The sequence below is a fragment of the Coptis chinensis genome, chromosome 2 (assembly GCF_015680905.1).
Source record: "Coptis chinensis isolate HL-2020 chromosome 2, ASM1568090v1, whole genome shotgun sequence".
Taxonomy (NCBI): domain Eukaryota; kingdom Viridiplantae; phylum Streptophyta; class Magnoliopsida; order Ranunculales; family Ranunculaceae; genus Coptis; species Coptis chinensis.
In genome coordinates, this window is record NC_141457.1 from 73,034,916 (window position 1) to 73,062,449 (window position 27,534).

The 27,534-nt window shown below is 32.5% G+C and overlaps 1 pseudogene across 1 annotated transcript; it reads left to right on the plus strand.

Moving 5' to 3' along the window:
• On the plus strand, nt 1–16,705 carry LOC147517686 (inorganic pyrophosphatase TTM2-like; annotated as a pseudogene). Its single transcript, XR_015211532.1, has 8 exons — nt 1–242; nt 525–621; nt 11,755–11,778; nt 12,511–12,696; nt 12,816–12,939; nt 13,030–13,201; nt 13,916–14,110; nt 14,992–16,705. The product of XR_015211532.1 is annotated as an inorganic pyrophosphatase TTM2-like (transcript).
• Nucleotides 16,706–27,534: the final 10,829 nt, after the last annotated feature.

A 27,534-nucleotide genomic window follows, 5' to 3' on the forward strand; every position in this document is an offset into this window, starting at 1 on the left:
ATGGTTACAACAACTTCTGGGTCTGAATCACCACAGCCAAAGTCATGCCTCTTAAGAGATGTCGCTATGCGATTGCCCCAATCCAAGACCCCATTGTCCTTTGAGATGGGATTCTTTATCGTAACCTCTGCATGTCGATTACTAGCCCAAAAAAATGATGCTTAATCTCATGCCCAGCGTTGCTTTCTTATCAATGGACAACTACAAAGATTCCAGTCGTATAATTGATGGAAACTTTGATGGTACTCTTTACATCTTATATGTTTTTTCTTTGTTGAGTAGAAATTTGCTTCTTCATATAGTATTTATAAAAATTGCTTATGTAGCTTCTTATTTTCTGGTAGATGTCTTTATTTCGATCACTCTGGGTGGCAAACTTTATTGTCTAACATCAAGTTTAAGTCTGTTGGGAGCATAATCATACTATAGTTTGTTTTGCAATAATTCCTTTACTATAGTTGCAAAGAGAGCGCACATGTGAGTTGGAAAATAGTAGAAGACTAATATGAAAATTTTCGAAAAAGATCCTCGCTTGACGGACTATGATACATTGCTCAAGAATATTCGTGGCCTCAAAGAGAAAGAGGGGAAATCAGTTCAGGTGCCAATTTATGACTTCAAGTTTAGCAGTCGAACAGGATAGAGGTGAGCAATTATATAACAATCCCAATTTTTAAACAACATAGATTATATTATTTGAATTGAAAATAATTATTATATTATGAAGTCTAGCTTGTTCTAGAATTTGTTTGGTTGTTGTTGATTTTTCAAAATTGTTTTTACTTGATTTGTTTGCTAGAACTTTTGTGGGTATTTTAGAATCTTTTTTGGGCTTGAAAACATTGTTAATGTACCCATTCATATAGGTATGGATCTTGGATGTTTTTAGACCCATTTGAGGCCCATAGATTAATTTAAATAGACTTAAAACCTTGAATAAAGAATACCGGCGAATTTCCTCTGTAAAAATCTCATTATTCAAAAACAAAACCCTAGCCTCCATTAAAAAGAATATTTTTGATTGAAAGAAATAAAAAGAAGAGGAAGAAGAAGAAAAGGGATTGGAGAAAATGAAGCATATATGGGTATTCTTTTGCAAATTCAATTTCGGGTGAGTAGTCTCACCTTATTTTCATATAATTGATTTATTACTGTGATTTAGATTAGTTGCGTATTTAATTCTCTATAATGATATATAACTTTGAAATCGAAATTATTTGTTTAATTAGAGACTTTTGGTATATTGAGTTACTGGCACCAAAAGTTTAGCTTTGATATATAGGTGTTGTTGTGTTTAGGAGTACTTGTATATGGTAGTGAGTAAACCATATGTTTATTGATTGATTGGTAGTATTGTATAGGCCTGCAACTGTTTTGAATGATGTGAAGTCATTGGATTTATGTTATAGGGTTTTGATTTTCAGAATTTCAGAACTGTTCTTAGTAATTTAAGCATAGAAAATTCGTTTTTGATCTTTTTATATGAATCCAACGCCTGTCTACTGTAGACACGCATATCTATAACTTTCGTGTTTTGTAAAATTTCATATCTAGTCGTTTTGCATACTGAAATTTAAGTTGAAGTCTGACATAGAAACTGGAACTGAAACTGAGCAGTCTTCAATAATAAAATCATATAAAATAAAATATTTACTCTTTTGTGTTGATTCCAAAACCATTAGAATCTAGACTTATAGAGGTACAACATCATACTTTGACCCGAGTTCATACTCATGTTTACGATTATGAAAACTGACTTCAATATATGATAACTGTTTGTGTACATATTCTGGATATGTTGCATTGTAAGAAGTGTATAGGACACTATACTATGTAGATTTGTGGGAAACCAAAACCTAATAAAACCTTAGAGAGTCGTTTATCCGACGCAGTGAGCCTCACTTAATTTGGATGAGTGATGGAAAAGATATGACCTCGACAATTCTATGCGTCAGAAATTCTATTCATCAGAAAACAGTTTTCTGCATAGGGTTTGATCACAAATTACATAAAACAAAGGGGAGATTTAGAGTTTTTATAAAACATGAAAAGGTGAGTTTTATAATTTTTTTCTAACTCAATTGGCCTCGTCATATTCCGAGGTCTGTGGAGGTAGATATGATGTCTGGAAGTTTGACTGGCAGAAAACAGTGTGTCAGAAATCAGTTTCTATGCACTGTGTTCTAACCTAATTTTCGTATACTTATAATGAGATTAAGTATTTTTGTAAAACATAAAAAAGTAAGTTCTGTATGTTAGCTTTTCAACACAAAAAATCCTTGATGTATTTGGATACCTATGGAAAGAGTTGTTCCATTCAGAAGATAGTCCGTCATAAATCCAATTTGCTGAAATTAGGATTTTTATCGTTTTCAACCTAAGTTTTCTTTTAAATGGGCTGAGGTTGGGACTTTGAGTTCTACATGAAAAAATATGTCTACATACTCTAGTTTCTAAATAATTAAGTTACATGTCATTTTGATGAATGTAGGAAAAACTATAGCATTGACAAGTTGGCCAGAAAACCTATCGTGTTATCCTTTATGGGTATGAACCTATTTTGGAAAATATATCTAATAATGAACTAAGAGTCTCTTAAAGCTCTTCTTGGGTATTTTATATAGTGTTTGTAGTCTACTTTTAGACTGTGGTTTTAGTTGGAACCGACATGGTTTATAAGATCATTTTTCTTAGAATCAAAAGTAGAGAAATATCTATTTGTGAGTTTTTGGATTTAAAGGTTCATAGTGCATCTCTAGGTATGAAACTTTACGTATATGATAGTGGGAGTATTTGAAACTTATTGTATGTGATTCTATATAGTATAAATTGTTGTTTTCCTTAAAGGTACATACAAGAATGTTGATATTTATTAGTTAAGAGCTACATAAGGCTTGATTCTAATATTAAAAGATTGGATACGTAGGCAGCCTTATGTACAGGTGCAATCACTATATTATATATTATATATTAGTTTTTGTGATAACTATATGTGTACAATATTAATACTTAATTATGTACGTGATTGTGGTTGTTTAAAATGTATTCACGAGACATTTAACTAATGCATTATTCCTGATTGAACTTTTTGATATCTAAGATTTATATAATTGATAATGAGGTGAGTTGATTAGTTATTGTGTTTGGAATATTTAGTAATGAATTATTGTTTGAGACGATATTTGTTTTGTAATGAAAATATTATAATAACTGAGAACTCTTGAGTGTTAAAATCCGGTGTAAAAGTGTCCGGTGAAAATTTAATGTGTCGCCCACATATTTAGATCTCTCCACGCCTCTTTGATGAAAAGAAATGAAATGAAATGTTTATGACTAATGATGTCATGTGAAAAGCCGCCTTAGAGAGGAACTAAGGCATTCGCCTTGCGGGTTGGCTGTATTCCTTGAATGTACGAGAATGTAGGTGGGTATTCCTTGAATGTGGTGGAAATGACCCAAGGTATTCATTGAATGTGTCATGAATGACCTGTTAGTGTTATGATGGGTATTCCTTGAATGTGGCGGGAATAACCCAAGGTATTCATTGAATGTGCCATGAATGACCTGTTAGTGTTATGATGGGTATTCCTTGAATGTGACGGAAATGACCCAAGGTATTCATTGAATGTGCCATGAATGACCTGTTAGTGTTATGATGGGTATTTCTTGAATGTGGCGGGAATGACCCAAGGTATTCATTGAATGTGCCATGAATGACATGTTAGTGTTATGATGGGTATTCCTTGAATGTGGCGGGAATGACCCAAGGTATTCATTGCATGTGCCATGAATGACCTGAGATTTTGTTATGCCCAAAAGAGGTTTTGTGATTGTGTGTATGGGAAGCCCAGAGATGGTTGTGACTCACAAGTTACGAGTTTACAAGATGAAAATATGTTTTCTGGAGGCGATATCCCCACTTGGGACATATGTCTTGTAGTGGTACTCGGTGTGAGTGAGGCACACGGATATATGTGATTTGGCAAATGTGTGTAGTGCAAATCGTGGAGTAAAAACTAAAAGGTGGCTGTGTCTTTTAATAAATGAGTCAATGAGATAATTAATAAGCAAAGTAAAATATTGATTTTTATGTGTGACTGAGTTATTGCATATGAATATTTATGTATTATGATGTACATGATATCTTATGAGAAATGTATACGTGGTTTGTGTGAGTTAATACTCACGAGGGATGAATATACTCCCTAGTTGTGATATATTTTCTCATTCTCATAAGTAGACAAGTGGTTTTTAAGAAAAATATTGGCTTTAAGTATGAGCGAGTTGTTGGACATGATTGGTGATATATTATGATATGATGCATATAATTTCTTACGAATGAATATGAATATGGTTAACGTGATATGATGGATATGGTGGTGTGATATGAATGTTAGTTAATATTAGTGATATATTATGATATGATGGATATGGTGGTGTGATATAAATGTTAGTTAATATTGGTGATATATTATGATATAATGGATATGGTGGTGTGACATGAATGTTAATATTGACGATATATTATGCCAGATTATATATACCCATAATGGTTGCAGTGAGAGTGAAATAGATGTATATTATAAATGATTATGTTTGGGAAATCTAATTTTGTTTTGCAGGAGGGTAGGACTGATTAATTTTTTATGCAAAGACGTTGTCCTACCCTAAGAAGACGTGTTGGCTTAAAGGTAAGGTGTATCAAACTTATATTTAATTAGGTTATCATATGTGCATTTACTAAGTGGAATGTAAGTGGTATTTATGTTGTGAGTTATTTTGAAAAGTGGAAATGATGAGTACTATTATATGAGATTTTTGGAATTGTATATTAGGGGTTGAAATCTTACTTGGGAAGAAACTGCATGTCGTTTTGAGAATATGGAACTAAATTATCTTCCAAGTTGAAATGATTGTATTAATATATTTCTTGATTTGAAAGATTTAACATACTGCTATACTATTTTATATTTTTAGTCTTACTCATACTGACAAATTCAATTTGCTAACCCATGTTTGTTTTGTTTTGCAACGTGGGTGTGTTCTTGGAAACATAGATGGTGGAGTGCAGTGGATGAGGACACGTGATTTAGATTTGCTATTGAAGTCTTCTGGTTTAAGTTTTTCTGAAGTGTACGATTTTGTTTTGAGACAGATATAATAGAGTTGATTAGTTTCTTTATAGTTTAATAATGTGATTGAAGGATTGTCCTTTTTGGTTTTAAATTTTATCTCAATTTTTTTTATCGTGGTTGATAATATCTTATTAGGGTTTCATTTCGCCCTGGGTTTTCAGATGATTGAATAGGGTGACAATTGATATATCTATATCTTGAAAAAAAAAATCCATATTTCAAATTTTCTGAAAATTTGGAGTGTGATAAATTATCTTTATATTCTCCACATCATAGATAGAGTGGTTTCAGTAGGAAACACAACTTTTATAAATGTCTTCGGATTCTTTCTTTTTCTCATCCATGGGAACACACCAATCTATACTTGAATTATTCTAGGTGCCTTCCAATACGACAATACTCTTGGAACAGAGGTATCACTTTTACGATGAACTCTCTTTGGAGCATAGTTCGTGATTCCGAATGAAATTTCGGAATTTTACTCGGAATTTCGGTTTTCAAAAAAATCAGAATTCCGAATATAGTCGGAATATCTAAAATTCCGAGATCATCTGAAATTCCAAATGTGATAAGGGTTGAAATTTAATAAATTTCTATTTTTAGATTTGTCGGAATTCCGAAAATTCTGAAATTCCGAACTATGCATACCACTCTGTGGCCGAGCCTGCTTAATTCTTTTACCTGGTCCCCACTTAGCTACCCATCATGGAGATTTAGGATCTTTTTCATAGGGCCTAAGCGCTATGTAGATATAGATTGTTTCTTAAGAACCCTCAGTCGTGGAGAAATCCGCATTGATGGAAGCTTGGGTGATCAAATGCTATTCTTAGGAAAAAAAACTCTTCTATGTCCATCTCGGCTAAAGGCAATCCAAAATTCAAAGGTAATTGCATCTACTTCAGTGATGATGCTTGGCCTTATTTTTCTATTGGGGGGGGTTATAAGCGTTCTTGTTTAGACAACGGGGTGTTTTACTTAGATGATGGACGTATCGAGCCACTTTCAGGTCCTGATGATTCTCACCTATTCAAGTGTCACCCTCTGTGGGTTGTACCAAATAAATGAGCTCCAACGCGTGGCATAGCTTTGATTGATGTATTTCTAATGATGTTCAATGAGCAATTAAATTCATTTAATTTTTTTACTGGTAAGATAAATTAGCAATGACATTTCAGTGGAAATTATTTTTGTATCTTCTTTCCGATGTATAAAGCGTGCTTACTCGTTAACACTCATTACGAGTTTCCCGTTCTCATTCTAAGTCACTCAAAACGCTAAGAAGCTAGCCCGTAAGGCTGTAACCTTAATTTGGACCCATACTTAGCAGTAAAACCCATCGAACAGAGTACCAATGTGGACTTGTCGTCATAAATTCTATCTTCCACATGCCTTCTCCGGAGTTTTTGGTTCCAAATGCTCTGTAGGCGTCTTCACATTTTTTTCGCTGGTTTTTCATGTACACCTTAACAGCCTAATTTTATGTTCCTTGTTAATTACTTCCATAAACTAATTTTCACCTCATAATCCACAAACCCAAAAGACCAACTTGAAAAAGAAAACTTTAGCCTTCAAGATCTATTAAAGCAGCAAATTTGACACTAATAGTTGTAGCGTTCCTACGGTAATAAACTAATAATACTGAAAATTAGGTAACATTACCAAAAAGAATAAAAAAAGAAATAGGAAATGACTGCCTTGTACAATTGTACTACATGTACAAAGATTCCGTAGAATGCCAACATAATCTGATCGAACTGTGAGACCAAGCAAATGTTACTAAAATCACATCAATAAGACGGACATCAAATCAAGAATTACATCTCTACACTATATGATAGCTGGATCTTTAGGAGAAAATTTTTTCAACTGTGTATTTGTAATCTCTCTATTTTATGATTTTAGAGCCACCTCCCTTAATTATTCTAATCAGCTCCCTCCTTTTTAAACAATTTACCAAAAACTCTCTCACTTTATTGAAATTAGAATTAGCTTCATATTATTTAAAATAATTTAGAAAATCTCATTCACGTCACTCAAATTATATTCAACCCCTCTTAATGTTTTTATATTATTTTTTAAATTATAACTGACAGGTTTAAATATTTGAAAAAACACCGATGCGTAGCACGGTTCGCATACTCGTGTATATATATTAAAGAATGTCAACATAGCAGTCTGATTAAAGTATTAAACCGTGAGACCAAGCAGGCATATCGTATTAAACATCAAATCTTAGTTAGCTTCTCGCAATCTTGCCTAAAGACTTCTGAAATCCAAAAAGTGAGAAACACAAAAACTTAGGGAACTGAATTTTCCACGGATGTTTTTGCTACTTCCAAAGATTTTTAGTGAATTTGACAGAACTGCCCTCCATTTAAAACGTAGATGTTAGGGGTATTTATGTCAAATACACTGAAAATCCATAGAAGTAGCAAAAACGTCTGTGGAAAATTCAGTTCCCAAAACTTACTCCTCATCCCATTCTTGACTTCATCAATACTGAGAAACATACACAAGGTTAATTAGTGCTTGAGGAACAAGTCCCGAGAGATGATCGCGGCTGCACACAACTTCTGGACACCACTCATTGTGGGGTCAAAGGAAATAAGTCTTTTATTGATCGTCTCATAGGCCTTCTCAACGTACTTCTCAACGCATTTTGTCCCACATTGATCTATCATATCATCAGGGACATACCTAGGATTCTAAGCCAGGGGGTGCGAGATTATGTGCCCACTCCACCCCACCCCAAAAAACAAAAGTATGTTATTTTTTTGTCAGAAGATCTAAACAATAAAGATCAACAAAATTATGCATTTATTTCAATTAAAAAAACTAGAGTGCATTGACTACTAATAATTTAATATGGACAGATAAAGTTAATTACTTAAGCACTTAAACCATTAATTGATAATACTATATGTTTATATATATCTACATAATCTAGTCTACAAGTTTACAACAATTCAACAAATTGTGAACTTTTTATAATGTTATAAGTTTATATAATCCTACTATTATGCAGATAAAACTACAAAAGATTAATATTGAAAGTAAAAAATTATCTAGCTTGTTTTTTTTTTTTTTTTGAAAATTTTATTGATAATGATAACGAGTTTTACAAATAATTAGGACAAGTGTGCAACAAGCTGTGCCACAAGTCCTTTATAAATTTGTTTTTTGTTTTTTTGTTTTTTGTTTTTTTTTTTTGGTTGAGGTATGACGCTTGTTTAAGAATTGAGATTACGCTTCTTTAATAATTGACAGTGAAAGAAAGTAGGGAGAGCTTACGGGTTTGTTATGTCATCCTCTACTTGAACTATGTTTCTTGCTCTCATCAATAACTCCAAACGTGTGATTCCGATCATCATCAAGAAGGAGTAGAGAAGTCATGTTCTGATATAATCTCGCTACCCTGGTTTCATCCATACATTCTAAAGAAGTGATATCATACCACCGCAATTAAGAGTGAATCTTTTGTCGTCTTCTCTATTAATTACTTTTACAACTAGTGCCGCCATTGCAGAGTTTCTTTCTTATCCCTTTCTTGCACACGTGTTTCTATCCTTTTTCTCACTCCTATTTTATTTATTTCCTTTGTTGTTGGAGATTTTGCGACATAATACGATTATGTCTCTTTATATGGGTGATCTTGGACACACCCATAAAACCACTCTTATACGGATATACCCCATAACTAACTAAAGTTTTTTCCATACCCCAATAACCGTCTCAATCCAATAACCACACGACTTTGTAATCTTACACTTGAGAATTCAAATAATATCTCCCAAATTCATTTGGAGTATTTCTAATACGGGCAAAAATAAAAAAAAAACAAAACAACAACAACAACAACAACAACAACACATGACCTTGTAATCTTGCACTTAAGAATTCAAAATCATTAGTTGTTGATTGAGACTTAGGCTGGACAAAAAACGTGGGTATTTGTACTACTTGTCCATTGTAGTAATCCAAAGTATAATAATTTTTTGAGTTCTCCCATTCGTCAAAATTTGATTTTTTTTTTTTTTCAATTTCAATTTTTTTGTTTCTTCATCCTCATTACTTTGGTATAGTTGATTCATGATCATGCTTATTAGTGAGAGAAATGTTGTTAGAGAGCGAGGTAAATTATTAGAGAAGAACTCAAGAATATATATATATTTTTTTTGAAAAAAATAAGAATAACTAAATGATTTGTTTTGTTTTGGATACGCCTAATAAAAAAAAAAGATAATTTAGAAATCTAATTGTGTCTAAAATAATTTTATTTGTTTATTTTAAATTTGGGGTACGGGAGTGTTTTGATAGGTGTGTCCAAGATCACCCCTTCGCACGCGATAACTCACGTGACTGACCGATCATTCTCTTCCAATCCAACGTGTCAAACCGTATAGTATGCACTAATCAACCTTTTCCCCACACACGACCTCAACACGTGACGGACCCTTCAATCCATAATCCATAATCTCAACCCATTTTTCTACTCTTAAAACAAAGGCCCATTGTTCATCTTTTTTTGGTTTTCATAATAAAGGCCCATAAAATTCCAATCCACATTGCAGCTACCAGCTGGGACATTTTCCTTAAACCTGACCTGCACTCTGCACTCTACACCACCACTCTATATAGTCCACACTAAAGAGCATACAATCTCGTGGCTGATAAGAGTAGTTTTTTTATGGGCTATTTAGCTTTTGGGCCACTTTTTAATTGGATGATTTGCAGTTGGTCACCAATTGATTGTTTATTTGCGTTTGGGTCAAAATTGACAGTTGACTGCGGTGACTTTGAGTTGACCGTCTTGTTCCATCTATAATTTTCTAAAAATAGCTAAAATGTCATGCATGCCATACACGTGACTTACTTGTGGACCAAACGCAAATATTACTATTAATAGTATGACCAAATACTAAAAATTCTAAGTAATAGTCAAACATACAAAATCTAAGATTTGATTCAATGGCCATATATATAAGAATCTTTTTGTGACCACAACTTAACCAACTTACATCATGTATCTAAGCCAAGTTAATTAAAAAAATTATCGAAAAAAAAATAAAAATAAAAAATAACATACACACGCAAATACGACCCAAAAGTGATGGGTGGAAGCAAAATAAAATGTATATTATTAATTTTTGCATAATTGTACGAATTAAATAGTCTTGATCATCACACAAATTTTTTTGTAGTAGGAGCAAAACGAAACTTCACGAATATTATTATGAACACATTTGAGGTTGTCATAATTCAATTCCTATACTTAGAAGGTGTAAGATATTATTCAAATTGGACTATCTCAAGCCTAAATTTGAATAAGATTTTTACATCTATATAAAGATGACCGATTGCAGAACACCTCGTACGATTTATTACCAATGTTAGTCATGGGGTTGAACAATCTATTGTTGATTCAATTGATATTATTAGGTATAAATTAGAATATAATAAATGTTTGTAAAATGGATTGAGTGGATATTTGAGTGGTCAGTTTATCCAATTAGAGGGTTTTAACTTTCAAGGAGGCGGTGGTGAACTTATGCTAATGGGAGAGGTGGAAGAATAGATGGGTATAATAGATAATATAATTTTTTAAGGGTGAGTTTATAGACGTAACAAGGAGAATATTAACACTCTAAAATTATTGTTTAATGGTACCAAAAACATAAAATTATACACCCCAATTAGCAGCTAATTTTATGTCAATTTAGAGTTGGTTATTGTATTTAGGGTCAATTATCAATTACATGAAAGATGCATAATAATTAGAGCATACAATTGGAATTAGAACAAATTTAGGTCTTTTATTAAATGCCCAAGTCTTATCTCAAAATTAGGGTTTGGCCCCAAAGTTTAACTGTAAATTAGAGTTTGGTTCTAAGGGTAAATATGTCAATATATAAAATATAGATGGGTAACCGTCAATTTTGGCCTAAATGCAAATAAACGGTCAATTGGACCAATTGCAAATTATCCAATTAAAAAGTGGCCCAAAAGCTAAATAGCCTTTTTTTTATTTACTAATCAAGAGTATATATGATCTTAGTTATCCACTTCAAAAAGGAATATATAAAACATTTTTTTGACCTGTAGTCCTGTACAATGTTCTTATTTGTCCTTATATATATATATATATATATATATATGTATCTCTCCATTTTCTAAAATTGAAATGAACTACCTCTGTTTTTTCCACGCATCATTTAGAGAACAATGTATCCTTGATTTATTTTTCATGCCCAGCATTGCTTTCTTATCAATGGACAACTACAAAGATTCCAGTCGTATAATTGATGGAAACTTTACATCTTATCGCCAAGTATGTTGACTAGAAATTTGCTTCTTCGTATAGTATTTATAAACATTACTTATGAAACTTGTTATTTTCTGGCAGATGTCTTTATTTCGATCACTCTGGTGCCAAACTTTATTGCCTAACACTCTAACATCAAGTCTAAATCTGTTAGGAGCATAATCATACTATAGCTTGTTTTGAAATAATTCATTTATTATATATAGTTGCAAAGAGAGCGCACATTTTTGAGTTGGAAAATAATACAAGACTAATATGAAGAATATTCATGGCCTCAAAGAGGGGAAATCAGTTCAGGTGCCAATGTCGAACGGGATACAGGTGATAAATCTTTATATTCTCCACATCATAGATTGAATGGTTTCAGTAGGAAACACAGCCTTTATAAATGTCTTCAGATTTTTTTTTCCATCCATGGGAACAATCCTTGAATGATTCTAGGTACCTTCCCATACCCTTGGAAGAGAAGTATCACCTTTAGGAGGAACTGTCTTTGGAAGCATACCACTCTGGCCAAGTCCGCTTAATTCTTTTACCTGGTGCCCACTTAGCAACCCATCATGGAGATTTAGGATCTTTTTCAAAGGGCCTAAGCGCTATGTAGATATAGATTGTTTCTTAAGAACCCTCACTCGTGGAGAAATCTGCATGATGTGTACTAAAGTCATGTCTCGACCGCCATCCTCATAGGAGCCTTGGGAACATATCCTAGGGGTTTCCTTACAACATACATGGAAGATACTTATTTTGGTTCTTTAGAACTAAAATCCACTCCCAAATGTTTTCAATTGTATCCTATTTTTTCCTTCAGTCATAGTTTAGTTTTGTATTTTAGTTTTGAGTTCCAATTGTTCAGAAATCTTAGCCGTACATGCTCTCTAATGATAGAGTTGTATTTTTTGTGTTACTGCCTCGTGTTCTGCTCTTTGTTTTCTTACTAGATTGTTGATAAACTCTCTCTCCCATATATGACTCTTCTTTCTGCATTCTAGTTCAAACAAAATTTGTTCTTTCTAATTCAGCACTTCTTATGTAACTCAATCATCCCATCAGGACAGTTGAAGTCCCAAGCTCCCGGATTGTGATAATCGAAGGTATCTACGCTTTGAGTGAGAGATTGCAACCACTACTAGATCTTCGTGTATCTGTCACAAGTGGTGTTCATTTTGATCTTGTAAAACGGGGTTTCCGGGATATGCAGCATACTGGCCAAGAACCTGAAGAAATTATTCATCAGATTTTGTTAGATCTTTCACTTTTCCCTTGTTAGATTTTGTTCTTTAGAAATAGTTTGAACGACTTGTATGGGTTTATGAAAACATCTCTTGCTTCTATGTGGAGTTATTTTAAAATACTTCTTCTGTGCAGGTTTATCCAATGTATAAGGCTTTTATTGAGCCAGATCTATGAACTGCACATATAAAAATCATCAACAAGTTCAATCCATTCACGGGATCTCAGAATCCCACTTACATTTTAAAGGTTGAACCTGGTGTCTTTTTATCTTATCTGCATTTACAAGTGACTTTTGTGTTTGTTTACATCTTGCACTCAGTCTATCTCTTTTTGCAGTCTCGAAGGACGTTGACTATGGATCAAATAAGAGCTGTTTTATCAAAAGAACATAAAGAAACTACAGAGGAGATTTATGATATATATCTACTACCACCAGGTGGATCCTGAAGCTTGCCAATCAGATTTGCGGATGCAGAATAAGGATGGAAGATACAATCTTATGTTTGAGGTTTGTTTTTCAGTAACTTTGGCAAATTTCAGTACTGATGTCAATAGTCAAGTCCTTGTGAGAAAAACCCAAACAAATGAATGAAGGCAGGCCTGGGTGACTAAAGAGGGGACAGTATGCACATGGCAGCTTGGATTGTTATACCTACACATCGTTATAGAATTAAGATAGGTTATGAGATCCAAGCGGGCTAAAACTTATGTATGAAGCACCTATGGTGGAAATTTACTGTCTGCATAACCAGTAGTTGATGCATAATAAATTTCATAATATCATTTGTTGTAAACTAAGTTACATTGACATGGATACATGTCTTCATATATGAACACGGATGGTGGAAATTGTACTGTCTGCATAACGAAAAATATCAAAAATGAGGTATATCAGTTGTAAATACAATAGGTGTCCGTGTTGTGTCTGGATAACCTAAAATGAGGATACGATACAATATCGTGTCCATGTGACGTGGGTTGTAAACATAATCTACTTGTTTTTTGGTGAAAACGATATTAATCAACTTTGTTGGTGGAAATTAGTAAATGTTACTTCTATTAGTTATTTCGCGTTATTGTATTTGTTTTAGAAATTCAGCAGATTCTTTTTAAATTAGGTATCTTCTGTATGTCTTGGAGTATTCTATTTGTTTTCACTCATCTATTTGATTATTTCTTGTCAGTAGCTTTTCGTAGTCCTCATCTCTGTCTTTCCCTACAGGAATGGGTTACAGACAGTCCCTTCATGATATCACCGAGAATCACCTTCCAAGTCAGTGTGCGCCCTTTGAATGGCTTGATGGCCTTGGGTTACACCATTCCGGCCATACTAAAACGAAGCAGCCATGTCTTCTCTGAAGATAAAGTCTCTGTGAAAATTGATTGGTTAGAACAGCTAAATTGTCACTATGTTCAGGTATCAATGTTATTCATGTAGTGATTTAGATTTTCGTACCCTTGAAGAATTGTGTGATACAGTAAGGATGTCTATGAGTTGAATCTCATACAGCCACATATGTGATGTTTTGTGGCGCTAAGCAGAAGTGATAATTTTCAAGGTGATAAAATACAAAGTGTATTCGGGTCATATTGCTTTGCAAAGAACCAAAACATTAAAAATGAAGATCGTATGCATAAAGAGGGGGTGAGATAGATCATTTAATGTTTTAAATCAGCTAGTCTGCATAAACTAGGGAAGCATATTTGGAAAAATTGAAATTGAAATGGAAGCCAAACAGGAATAAGTTCTTTTATAATGAAAGGCTGTGATATGTTGCCTTATTTATATCAATGTTTGCATGCAAAGGGACCTTCCCTTTTGATTCTTTTCTACCATATAGCTCCAGCTAGAAAGAATTACTTTTCTGCAAGTACTTTGGTAGAATTACTTTTATTGGTCATTTTTCTTTTAAATCTGCCAAGTGAAGCCCTAACAATAAGTTGTATTTTGATATTTGGATGGCTCATATGTTCCTCACACTTACATTGAACTAATTCAGCTGGAAGAGCTTGTAGATAAAGTCATGGTATGAAATAAATCAGAATATAGTTTTGAACTTTAGTAATGTGCCATGTTTCCAAGTATTTAAGGTTTGTTAAACAAACAATTATTCAAAATTTACTGATATATATATATATATATATATATGCCCCCCTTGTTTTCATTTATCCTTTATTTGTTTATGCATCTATTTATTTTTTCCCCTCTTTCTCATTTTCCTTTGTAATCACTCTTCCAGGTGTTTTCACTGCTTCCCATAGCTATATTGTTTAACATTGTTTAACCTAAAATGACAGAACATTACGATGATACCTTACAACCAATTGAAAAGTACTTGGATGACCTAGAAAACGAGAAGACACGAAGATTTTCATACGAAGAACTTAAGAGTTTTACACCAGATTTCAGGAAACATTTAGGTGATGGTGGGTTTGGAGATGTGTACGAAGGCTAATTCTTTAACAATGTGAAAATAGTTGTTAAGGTTCTAAAAGAGAATACAAAGGATGATATGGAAAAGCAATTCATGGCGGAAGTGAGCACCATGTGTAAAACCTTCCATCCAAACCTAGTCAAACTGTATGGGTATTGCTTTGATACCAACACCAAAGCACTTGTTTACAAGTACGTGAAACACAGATCATTGGATAACGTACATTTTGTTTAGAAATAACCCCGAAGTAGAATGGGAGAAGTTGTATGATATTGCAATTGAGTTGGCGAAAGGGCTCTCCTATTTGCATGAGCATTGTGATCCAAGAATAATTCACTAGGACATAAAGTCTAATAATGTGCTTATTGACTCAAAATTTTCTCCTAAGATTACAGATTTTGGAATGGCTAGGCATTCGAATAAAGCTGAGCAATCATCATACAGAGGGACCAGTGGTTATGCTGCCCAAGAAGTGGGAAAGGGACGGCAAGTAACTTACAAAAGTAATATTTATAGCTTTGGAATGATGATGTTTGAATTTTTGAGGAGGAAAATAAATTCTCTAGGCCCAGGGTGGTTTCCAGGAGAAGTTGGTGAAAGAGTTCAGAATGACGATCTAAACAAAATCATTTTGGTTTTGTGACGTTAAGGAAAATGATAAAGAAAAGGTGGAGAAATTATGCCTAGTTGCACTGTGGTGTACTCAGCAAAATCCCCTAAACAGGCCTGACATGAGCAATGTTGTGAAAATGCTCCAGGGTGAAATACCTATTCAGAAGCCACCCAATCCGTTTCCTTTTTACGGCTCCTCACCTCACAGTAGCATGTTTGGTGCTCGACCACTCCCAAAATTCTCTCCTGCATTTACTCAAGGGTAAGTATCATTACATATTACATACATAGCTGCCTCCATTGTGTTCAACATGGATCCCATTGATCCAAAAAGCTGCTTATCAATTTAAAATCCTATGCTTCTATTAAAAAGCATTTTTTGGGGAGCTGTTGTGCTCTTTACTCAACTCCCTGATTTTGTGGGGCTACGGAAGTGTCAGATGCTTCACAAGGAGAAGGTAATAATTGCCTCAGACTCACTGAGGAGTGAACGTATTAAGGCACCTAGAGAGATAACGGCAGCCATCAGAAATCTGCTAGGGCAATTTACTTGTAAGTGTGAGCGAGCCCAGTTGAAGATTTTGAAGTAAGAGTAAGACTTGCTTTGTAATTTGTCATTAATGCTGGACGACCTATAATTTGGAGGATCTGAGTACATTGAACTCCGCAGTATCTAGTATTTCAAGAACTACAACCGATGAAGCTCCTCGTTTGAGAGATTACAGGTCCACTAGCAAGACTTAGGGAGGTTGTTCCATGTGCCAATGGCGAATGGGAGGTTTATGTGCTCTTGGTGATCTTCATCAAGCTGTTGGAGTTGCTAGCTGTAATTTTCCCATCATTGATGTTGATATGATAATTTAATGTTTTCGTTAGAACTGATTTACATTTGAAAGAATTTCATAACGTCTATTTTTCAATTAAAATGTGAAAGCAGAACCAGTCTGTTTTTCATTCAGTGATAATATGGACAACATTATCTACATATAATAGCAAGTTGTCCTATGTAGTAGAATTGTAGAACAGCAAACCTTGTGTATGTAACTAAATAGCTGGGTGTGAACAGGAATTCTGTAATGTCCATATCCAGTATGGGCAGTATAGACTATAGAGCATAGAGTACTTCTTTGGTTTATGTAACTACGTACATCGTTTCAGCAACAACTCTGCAACCATTTTTCAAGCAAAAAAAAAAAAACTCTGCAACCATTTGACTTTTATGGCTCAAGGTCAATATCGAACTAGGTGGCTCTGGTTATGATCATTGCATTGCAGCAGCGCCATTGCATGTTTTCATCTCCTCTGGTTTAGTGCTTTCCTAGCGAAAGATATATTTTCACTAAACTCTAGAATCATCTTCTAAAATCAGTATGATAGGAAGCAGAACTACCACGGGCATGAGACGAGTTTCGTTGTTATAAAAATATAAAGTATAAACAAAATTTCTCACCTGAAACTCTAGGACTTCTGGGCGGATTTTGGAACATATGTTGGTAATATGATATTGAATCTATATTTCGCGCCAAATTTCTGGAAACCCGAAATTTTGGCATTTCTAGAAGTCTGCTAATGGAGAAACATGGTTATGGACTTATGGCCTTGCCGGTTCTCAGTTTTTGTTACAACAGAAACTGCACAGAAACAGCCTCATTAGAAAAGTGCAACAAGTTTAAAGATTGCTAATGATGTACCGGCAATCATTTCATTTACTATTTGATCTTAAATGGAGTTGTCAATTGCCAATTAAACACAGGATGGATGGGCAGACTTAAATGGATGGGCAGATTTTAAAAACACCTTTCAGGTTTCAATTGCCAATCACAGGGCAGTGCACAGGATGGATGGTATGGGAATATCACATTATATGATGGTCTTAATGATTTTAAAATACGATCTCCTTTCCTTTTTAAAAAACTCATTTTTCAAAAATACTATTCTTGGGAATCTATAATCATGTATAAGCAGCACATCTATAGTAATCATTTGTTCTTCCTTCAGACTAAAACCTTTAAAAAATTATAAACAAATAATTTATTATCATTTTGAAAGATATAAAAAAATTAGTTTAAACTATTTGTTAAATTATTTCTATAATAGATTCAAACAAATATAATATTACCTTTCTTCTAATTTAAAAGTGATTCAAGCTTTGTATTGTTTTGGAGAAAAAGTAATTTTTTATATAAAGAATAAAAATATAATTTTTTAAGTTTATTATTATATCTTTTTGATTTGTTAAAACAAAGAAACATTTTTTTTAATTGAAAATATTTAAAAAATTATTTTATGTATTTTAAAATTGGCTTTTGATAACAAGTTTTTACAAATGGACTTATGGACTTTGACTTGATGATCGAAAGGAATAAAGTATTATTGTTTTCATTGTTCTTCAATCTTAAGTTGACAAGTTTTTGTTATATAAAACAAGTTAAGTACCCTTGGGTGTAAGTTATAAATTCTAAAAGGACAATGTTATTTTAATTGAAAATATTTAACAAAGAGTTGGACAATTATGGTACAGGGCTTGGTTAGGGCTTGGTTAGGGTAGGGCCTATGTTTTAGAATCTTAGCCCCTAGCCCACCTTACTAGGAAGATAGGGCCGGCCCGCCCTAAACTCTGTGAGGGCTTTATAAGTCCGGTCGGGGGGTTTCGTTAGGGCCAAATTCTCACCCCCTACTATCATGTGGAGAAAATTATAAAAGATTAACATTGAAAGTAAAAAATTACTTTGTTGTTGTTGTTGTTGTTTTAAAGTAATTTTTTTATATAAAGGTTTCCTTATTATTATATCTTTTTGATTTGTTAGGAAACATTTTTTTTTAATTAAGTGAAAATTTTATTGAAAATGATAACAAGTTTTACAAATAATTAGGACAAAACTGCAATAAGTCCTTTTGAATTTGTTTTTGTTGTCCTGACGTTTTTGTTTAAGTGAGAGAGTAAAAAAAAGGAGGGAGAACTTACAGGTTTGTTATGGGTGATTAGAATTATACAAACTGACCAGTTGGACTTTGGACATTTGGCTATTTGTTTTAGTCTCATTAGCTCATCAAACATTCAAAAACACATTTGTCCATCTTTAATGATTTTGGACTCAAAATAAATTATAAATGATAATTTTGTAAGGGCAAAAAGAGAAGTAAAAAAAAACGTTGGTTCATTGGAATGGTTTTTATTAGTTTTTTTTTCATACTATTTTTTTTGTTGATTATATTCTCACTGTGAAAATTTTGGAGGTGCGATAGTGGAAGTTTACTAAAATAATTGGTGGTGCGAGTCTTTACAGTTTGAAGATTTTTCTAGGCAATTAATTATGTAGTAGTGGAGATTTTCTAATCTTGGGGATGCGACCACCCCCACACACACCCCCTATATCCATCTATGCTTGCGTCCACTATTGTTACAAGTCGCAGGGACATGCAGAAATATAAGAAAGTTCCCGCACAACTCAAGACAATATTCGAAACCCCAAATAATATCCGAAAAGCTAATATCCGAACTTGAAAAGCTGAGAGTTCCAGTAGCAGCGCAGCCCAAGTCCGCGATATGAAAGAGTTAACCAGATCGAAAAATATAGAGAAAGCTTATTACAAGTTCAAAAATCGGTGCATTGAGCTTGATTCATTTACATCGATCGAGAAGTTATGCGCCACTGCAATCCTCTCGAGAGATTTGGTCCTGAAGTCCTGAACCCTTAAAAGTCAACTGGTATTTCTTGCCATCAATTCTTTCTTGACAATTTACAGAAAGAGTCTTGCCCCAATCTAACTACTTTAAAGAGAATGGTTTGGTGAATAGTAGCTATTTTCAACTATACCCCTATATGGGTTTAATTATTACGATCACGGTAAAAAAAACATTATGTAATAACATAGTTGATGTAGGGGTAAAATCATCTATTTGTACAATGAAATTCAGACGTTTCTCTCCTGATTTATCATAATGCCTTCTATTTTACAAACAATTGTGAGATTGCCACTGACCGAGAGTTGAATTTTTGTGTTGCCCAACCCAAACCAGCTGACCGCACATGTGACGTAGACACGTGCCAGTTCACTAGTTTGGTTAATTGTGGGACTGGTCAAGAAGGGGATGGTTATCTACTATCTATATACTAAAACAGAGACCTTTAAAGGACGATTTTCTCTCTCCTATGTGTCACTCTAATATGAGAGTTAGATTTTTTTCTATCATGTTTATAATATGAAAGATAGTATTTTTAATAACCTACAATCCTACCTACATTGAACCTCTTTGGAGAGTTTGAGTGTATTTCTAATTCTTATATTTGGAGCTCTTTGGAGAGTTTGAGTGTATTTCTAATTCTTATATTTGGAGAGTTTGAGTGTATTGTCAATTCTTATATATTTGATAAAATAAAAAAAAAATGCTAAAAAATAGGTGACATGTAGAATGTAATTTCATATTACGAATTAAACACTTTTATTGTTCTAATTTTTATATATTTGATCAAATAAAAAAATTGCTAAAAAATAAGTGATTTGTAGAAACTAATTCCATATTACAAATCATACAATTTTAGTGTCTATGAGACTATGATAAAACACCGACTTATTTGAATATATCTTTAACACGTAACAATTATACTAAAAATAACATCACAAAATATATAATAGAAAAAAAAAATAACGACAAAGCAATAATGACAAATATTTTTAAAATATGTATAATATTGAATGAAACTAACGAAAAAAAAAAAACAATTAATGGGGAACCAAAATTGGATGCAAATGTATCGAACTAACCTCAAATAATATTTAACGGAAAATCGGGCGGATGCAAATACAAGCATTAAACTAATCTTAAAAATTAATTAATAGAAAATCGAATATGGATACAACTACATTAAACTAACCTCAAAGAATAATTAACAAAAATCAAAACTTGGATGCAAATACATCAAACTAACATTAAAAATAATTGTCATAAAATCGAAGCTGGATGCAAATACATTGAGCTAACCCTCAAAGATTAAATTAAGGGAAATCGGAAATTGAATACAACCGCATTGAACTAACCTCAAAGAAAAATTAATTATAAATTAGAAACATAATGCAAATCGTGGAACTAATCTTAAAAAATAATTAATGGAAAATCGGAAACTATATGCAAATACAATTTTATCAAATAATAAACGAAAAATCGGCTGGATGCAAATACATTAAATTAATCTCACAAGAATAATTATCGGATGCAAATGCATCGAATCGACCTTTGAAGAACAATTAACAGGAAATTGGAAATTATATGCAAATGTATTAAACTAACAAAAAAAAATAATTAACGATAAATCAGAAACTGGATGCAACGGCATTGAATTGATCTCAAAAAATAAATAACGAGAATTGGAAATTGGATGCAACTGCATTAAACTAACCTCAAAATATAAATAACGGAAAATCATAAACTGGATGCAAATGCATTGAACTAACCTCAAAACATAGTTGGGTTATATGTTGTGGGAATGTCTCGATAAATATAGTTTTGTATTTAAAATGGTGTTTATCTTAAGATTCAAAAAGCTTCAATATATATGAACCGGCTTTATTAGGCAATCTCACAAAACATCAATCAAACTTCTATTATTAAACAACAAAATGAAGTTGAAGGATTTTATCAAATGCAAGTTTTTTTTAATGGAGAGTGAGGTTTTCACGTTATAAGAAATTTGGTTTAGTGATAAATATAATATTAATATATAATAGTTATGCATATTTGCAAATATTTTTCAGAATAATTAATATAACAACACCGTTAAGTAGATAATCTTTGAAGATCGATTCCATATAGTGAGTCATGCATAATTTAAAAAGAATAATTAACTGGAAATTTGAATAATCTTCGATGATCCCACATAGTAAATTAAGCATAATTTACTTTTTATGTCATGTTTGCAATGACCTTCTGAGATGGATCAATAGAACTTGGTATTACACACCACATTAGATAATTATAAGGAAATCGAAAAACTGGATTCAAATACATAACCGAGCTCAAAGAGTAATTAACGGAAATTATAAACTTTATACAAATTGCATTAAACTAACGCAGAGAGAATAATTAATGGGAAATTAGAAATTGGATGCAAATCTTTGAAAAATATTTAACGAAAAAATGGAAATAGTATGCAAATACATCAAACAAACCTCAAATAATAATTAATGGGAAACCAAAACTTGATGCAAATGCATTGAACTTAACTCAAAAATAATAAACAAAAATAAAAACCGAATGCAATCGTATTGAACTAACCTCATAGAATAATTTGTGGGAAATTGGAAACTAAATGCAAATGCATTGAAATAACCTCAAAAGAATAGTTAACGGAAATCGAAAACCGGATATAATTGTATCGAACTAACCTCAAAGCATAAATAATCGAAACTAGATGCGGATGCATTGAACTAACCTTAAAGAGTTATTAACGGAAATGAAAAGCTGGATCCAAATGCAATGAAGTAATCTCAAAGACTAATTAACGAAACATTGAAAAATGGATGATGAACTAACCTTAATGAATAATAACGGGAAATTATAAATTTGATGTAACTGCATTGAACTAACCTCAAAAAATAATTAATGGGAAATCGGAAACTTGATGCAAATACATTGAACTAATCTCAAAAAACAATTAACATAAAATCGGAAATCGGATGCAACTGCATTGAACTAACCTCAAAGAATAATTAACGAAAAACCAAAAACTGGATGCAATTGCATTAAACTAAAATCAGAGATTAACTAACGAAAAAAATAAAAATTGGATGCAAATGCATTGAAATAACCTCAAAAAAAAAAATAGTTAACTAGAATCGCGACTGAGCTCAAAGCATAAATGTCCACTTTTTAGCCTTCTCACATGAATAATTACGAAGTAATTAGGAACCCAAAACGAAAGTGAATTTATAAAAACGGACCACTTACATATATATGTTTGTATAGAAATTGTAAACTATCGAACTAACCTAGAAAAACAATTAATAGGAAATCAACCGGATCTGGATGTATTAAACTAACCTCAAAGAGTAATTGCGGGAGATTGGAACATGGATGCAAATACAATGAACTAATCTCAAAGACTAATTAATGAAACATCGAAAATTGGATGCAACTGTACTGAATTAACCTTAATGAATAACTAACTGGAAATCATAAAGTGAATACAATTGCACTGAACTAACCTCAAATAATAATTAACAGAAAATTTGAAACTTGATGCAAATTTGCATTGAACTAGCCTTAAAGAATAATTAATGAAAAATTAGAACTGGATGCAACGTACTACATTAAACTAATCTCAAAGAATATATAATTAATGGAAAATAAAAAACTTGATGCAAATGCATTGAACTAATAACCCTAAAACATATTTGTATTATATGTAGAGAGAATAAATGTCTCGACAAATATAGTTTTGCATTTTAAATAGTATTTATTATAATTTCTTTTTATTGTGATTGGGAATGTCTTGCTATTCAAGCGACTTCAATATTATTTTGGCCACATTGGACATTCTCACAAAACTTTAATCAAACTTATATTATTAAACCTAACAATAAAAAAGAAGTCGATGAGTTTTATCAAGGTTTGGTGCTTCCTTTTTATAGAGAATGGTGCAAGAAATTTAAATGAGTAATTAATATAATTTTTTATTTTTTCATAGTTATGCATAGTTGCTAATATTTTTAGAATAATTTAATATAATGACACCCGTTCATAGGACACGTTCATGTGATAAATCTTTTCAAATGAGAGTAGTGTATTTTTTGATGATATGAAAATAATCAATCTGCTTTTTAGTGATTTGTACACATTAGTACATAAAATTTGAATGGTGATGATTTACACTAAATCACCATAAATCTAATAAAACTATTATACAAGCTAGATTAAGTTTAAGATAATTTTATTTGAAAATTATGGATTAATATTCTAAACCATAAAGTGAAAAGGTTATCTCAATTTAATCCTTTAGTTTCAAGTACTTATACACCATAATCGGGCCGCTTATTAACATATTTTCGGTTTATTTTCAATAAAAATATATTTCGATTAGAAAATTTGCCGCTAAATCACTATAAATCTAAGAAAACTATTATACAAGCTAGACCGAAGTTTAAGATAATTCTATTTAAAAATTACGGATTAATATCCTAAACCACAAAGTGAATATCTTTATCTCAATTTGATCCCTTAGTTTTAAGTACTTATGCACCATAATTTGCTTTCATTAACGATTTTTGATTTATTTTTAATAAAAATATATTCTGATTCGAAAATTTGTGTGAGACATTTTTAAAAGCTTTTTCAAAGACACAAAATATTTAATAGATCAGTATATGCCGGGTCCAAAATCTAGTATGAACTACACTTAAAGTGACTCCTAAGTTACTCCACCACTAAATACAATGAATTAGAAACAGATTTTTGGTGGAGATGTTCTCCACACAATAGAAATCATCCTTACAAAAAATCAGTTCATTTGAAGATGTACAACCTCGTCAAAAATCATTTAGAATATTATGAAATTATCCAACGGCTCATAATTTTTTAATTTCATAACAACTTTTGACAAGGTTAAACATATTCAATTGAGCTAATTTTTTGTGGGGGTGTTCTCTATCATGTGATGTATACCTCCACAAAAAATTAGCCGTCAATTCATCTTGTAAGTCCACTTTTAGGAGTGGAGTAACTTTGGAGTCATTATAAGGTGGAGTTCATATAACCGTTCCCGGTAAAAAATTGATGTTGAAAGATTTCGTCCTTCCCGCGGTAATACTTTCTTCTTGGCCCACAATTTTGTCTTTTGTCAATTAGCGAAATAGGCATTAGTGCATTACTAAAGAGTGAAGAACCGTGGAAGCTTTAATTGATTATATTTGCTGTTAGTTTGGTAGCGAAGTGATGTCACAGAGTTGGTTAATTGTTTGCTCCTCTGTACTTGCTCTGTATTCTTGTCCTGTATTCCTGTTACGATGAGAAATTTAGAGATAAATAAATTTTGTGGAGCTATAAAGTTATAGCTTAACTGGAGCTACGTACAAAGCAATTTTGTGGAGCTATAAAGTTATGGCTAAATCTATGGTGCGCAGGTCGTATGGTATGCTATCAAATCTGGGCCACTCATACCAAAGAGTGTGTGTGTATTGCATGGCAAAAGTACTGATCCAAAGGCCCACATTACCTGCGCACCATACATCTCACGACTAAAGACATGCTCTAAAGTTATAACTTAACTGGAGCTACAGAGAAAATAATTTTGTGGCTGACAAGTTTGCTAAAATTAGATCAGATCAAGCTGCTGACGCTAATTGGTGGACAAATCCTACACCTTTCGGGATGAATTACCTAAAGCTTTGTCTCTACTTTCTTTGGGACATAATACATCATTATGGATTTATGGGACATAATACATGAGCACCTCTTACTGTTTAATGATACTAGAATAGTGTGCTACGCACTCGGAGATTATACCCATCCATGTGGGTTTCTCAAGTACAAAAAAGAAAAAAAAATGACTGAGATAGAATGATTAATTTAACTCTATAGTACAACAGTTTTTATATTTATACTTAAATAGTTTTTTGGAATTTAACAATTATTTAGAGACAAAATTGGCATAAAAAAAATAACCAAAAGTCACATTTTTTTTAATATTTATTCACTATTGTAGCACTATAGGTAGGTGGGAGGTATGATTATTAAAGTATTAAAGATAATTGTTATATACACACCTAGAAATATAAGCTAAATAAATTGCAGTTACCAAAAAACAAAATGAGAAGTTATACTTTTTATGTTTGATTCATTCCATTGGATTTTGCAGTGTTGCAAACGTGGAAACAGGTTATTATCTAACTATTGTAATAATAAGTTTTGCCTCCACATACTCTGTTGCCTTTTTTTCCGGCTATTTCCGCCATTCAAATTATTATTATAAAATCAGGTGCCTCTTTTTCATTATAATACCTCTTTTAAGGCTAATTCCAATGGTTTGACTGTTTAGTCCACTATAATACTATAAAATACTTGAATCGGCAAGTAACATACAACACCCATTCCATCAAGTTTATGAAGCTTTGTAGGGTTGAGGCGGTTAGTCCAACTAACCTAGACCAGGCTATGATACTACTTGTTAGGCCCACAGATCTCACTAGCATCAATATATATTATATATATACTAGCCTATAGAGCTATGCATACGCACCGGCTCTTTTGAAAATATTTAGATTTTTTTTAGAAAATTGGGACTACCGTTTTAATCACTAACCCGTTTTAATTTTCTAACAAATTATTTTAAATTAAGTTTTAAAAATCCATTTTTTCAATTGAGAGGGATCCTGTTTTAATAGGAGAAAAAATCTCATTTTAATTAAATATGCTAGATTTTCTCTTTTCAATAGGAGAGGAATTCCCATTTTAATAAGAGAATGATTCCCGCTTTAATTATAAGTGCTATAATTTGTTTTAATATGAGAGAAATTCCCATTGTAAAAAAAGGATTTCTGTTTTTCAAATAGAAAAAAAATTTCGATTTTAATAGGAGATGACGTAGAATTTTAATAGAGCTCAAAAAATACCCCTTGTGGGAGCTTTAATATTAAGATATAGACTAGAAAGTAGACCCGTACATAAACATCGACTATTTTAATTTCCTAACAAATTTGTTTAATGAAGTTTTAAAAACCCGTTTTTTAATTGGGAGAGAGATCCCGTTTTAATTTAAAAGTGTGATTCCGTTTCTAATAGGAGAATGATTCCCGTTTTAATTAGAAGTTTTATATTTTTCTTTATAATAGGAGAAATATTCTCGTTTTAATTAGAAGTGCTAAAATTTCTCTTTTGTTTTAATAGGAATTGATGACGTTAAATTTTAAGAGAGCTAGAAAAATATCTCTTGTGGGAGCTTTAATATTAAGATATAGATTTGGTGGGGCGAGGTTTTTAAAGAGGTCCCCTACTCTTTTTTATTTATAAATAAAATTCTTGTTACATTTTCTCCTATTGTCTATCCCTAGCATCATCATAAATAATTTTCTTTATATCTTCAGAAAATGAGCTAAATATAATTTCTATTTACCATAAAGTTTGTACATTATATGCAATGACATCTTCTATTTTATTACATTCCATGTACCCATGCATAGCATAGTAAAAAGCTAATCTATCTATCTTAAACAAGCTTGCTGCCATCATTTTTCTTGGGTGCCATGGGTGCTTGTTCTTATTCTTAATAAACCTTTTCTCATTAGATGTGCCTGTTTCTGGTCCAATTCTCCTATTACTTCTTTCTTCCACCACTCTGCATCCTATAAAATTTATCATTGATGAGAATGATTGTGTTTTAAAGTGACTGACTTCAGTGTTTTCTTGATCACCTTGTGAGCCTGATCTATCCCCCCACTTGGCCCTTCTTCCTTTGTTCCTTCTTGTATTTAGGACTCGAGTCCCTTCCAATAATTCCCCTTGGACTAGTGCTTCGGACTCACCTTCTTTATCATCTTGGACATTGTGAGCTTCTTTAGTAGCTTGGACTGGATCAAAGTGTGGGATTTTTTCAGAAAAGACATCAATGCTAGATTATACTTTATAGAGATCCACATTTTTATACTTAGTGGCTGCATTCATCTCTCGGGGACTATTGATGTCGGTCCACACCCCAACAAAAAGCATCCAATCGCTACAAGCGGCCATGCCCACCGTGGGAAATTCTCAGTCCTGGATGCATTTTGTAGGGGAATAAACGCTTTGGAAGAACAATTTTACAGG